The 1842-nt window shown below is 35.0% G+C and overlaps 1 pseudogene; it reads left to right on the forward strand.

Moving 5' to 3' along the window:
* The first annotated feature begins 200 nt into the window (after nt 1-200).
* On the forward strand, nt 201-542 carry LOC108311972 (annotated as a pseudogene).
* The last annotated feature ends 1300 nt before the right edge of the window (nt 543-1842 follow it).

The following is a 1842-nucleotide window of genomic DNA, read 5'->3' on the forward strand; positions in this document are numbered from 1 at the left end:
CTGCCGTGGTTTTCTACAAGGGTCCAGCAAAAACAGGGGTGGCACAAGGTGTGGTGGGGCAACCCAGGATCCCCCAGGACCCTTGGCTCTGTGCAACAAGGGTGCGCTTGCCAAGGCCGAGGGGCAGAGGTGAACGTGGCCCCCATGGATCTGCGGCCCCGATAAGAATTTAAACTGTCTCTCAGATGTGTACAGTAGAACTCAAGAAGACAGACTACCAAGGGTCATCAGAAATCATGATTGGGTCACTAATAATACCAGGACAAAGTTAGAGGTCACTACTCAAGTATAAGCCCCAGTTTTCATAATACAGTTTATGAAGATGTTTGATATAAAGGCTTGGGCTGAGTATGTTGTGTAATGGGCTGCAAAGGATCCATATGGCTTCCTTACAACCTATCTTGGCCCTTACTCCACTGTTCTTAGCAAGTACTGTTCTGTCTTGGAAATTGGCCAAAATGATTGAGGTCAGGAAAATGGTGCAAAAGAAGAAACAAAAACACCATAAAAACATTGCAAAAGCTAAATGACTAAAAAGATGACTGAAGGACTGAACAGGCTCTGCAATAGGAGAAAATCATTTGGAAAATCATGCAGCTTGGGAAAAACCCAATAAAATTTCTTCTTTGGATTTCTGGACAGTATTATTTAGTAAATGAAATCTGACCAAATGGAAGAATCATATTAGTTCTGACCACAATACTGTAGTAGCTTTTAGACTTGGGTAGAAGTTTATAGGTTTCTATTGACAGTTATTGCAAATTAGCATTTATTTTGGAACAAATTCTTTATAACTGACTTAGTCATTTGTTGCTTAGCAGTTTATGTGCTGAAATGAAAACATCCTGTGGGGAAAAATGACTTTAGATTATGAATTCAATTCAAATGAACTCTATTTAAAATGGGGTCCTGTTTTGGACAAAGGGAGTTAAGAATGTAAAAGTCAGAGCTGTCGTGTCTGAGGTGAAAAGTGTGCTTTGACTTGAAAAAGATACAGCATATTAATTACATCTTTTATTATTATTGCTTATTTCTTAGAATCATTTCTGGTTTTCTCAAAATAAAGTAATATTAATCAATGAATACTCCTATTTGCTACATTTTTCTTATTTATCCTTTGAGACAGCTGGTAATTATCAAGACATTTTGCATTTTTAACAACGTAAGTTTATAAAGAATTCTGTTATTTTGACTATGTAGAAAACCACCTACTGGATAGAACAATTTTTGTACTTGAAACACTACCATTTTCTTAGAGATGGCTTGTTGAGAGGAGTAACACTATGGTTTAGAGCTTTCAGTAAAAATGCCAAACACTATAGTACCTTGGAACCAGGTTATTGTGCTAAGCAGAACTGTAAAATAGTTAAAATGTCTTATCAAGTAATTTGTTGATTACATAGACACGACTTTTGTTTTTTATTTCATTTTTTATGTCACGTGGTAGTGATATTTAATACTTTCTGATCAAACAGGTTCAAAGTGAAACTTTAAATTTCAAATTTCTTTTAAAGAACTCCTTAAGAGTAACATTGAAGTCATACTTCATGACTGGTAAAGGAAGGTATAAGATTTGGAAACATTTTGTTAGGCATAGTAGTAACTGGGTGAAAGGGATAAATTACATCAAAATGAGAATGTGCTATAATTGGAAATAAGGAGCTAAAGGATGTTTCTTTCAGTTAAGTAGTATAACTAGAATGTTTTACTATGAAACATGGCTTTTATAAATGCATGGCCCAGTAATTTTATTCACTGTTAGTATTTAATTCACTGTCAGTTTATTAATGTTTTCTGTACCCCGATAATGAATTATAAATCACAAAAAAATTTTCCTGCAGC

This window comes from Cebus imitator, unplaced genomic scaffold (genome assembly GCF_001604975.1).
Source record: "Cebus imitator isolate Cc_AM_T3 unplaced genomic scaffold, Cebus_imitator-1.0 Scaffold120, whole genome shotgun sequence".
Classification (NCBI taxonomy): Eukaryota; Metazoa; Chordata; class Mammalia; order Primates; family Cebidae; genus Cebus; species Cebus imitator.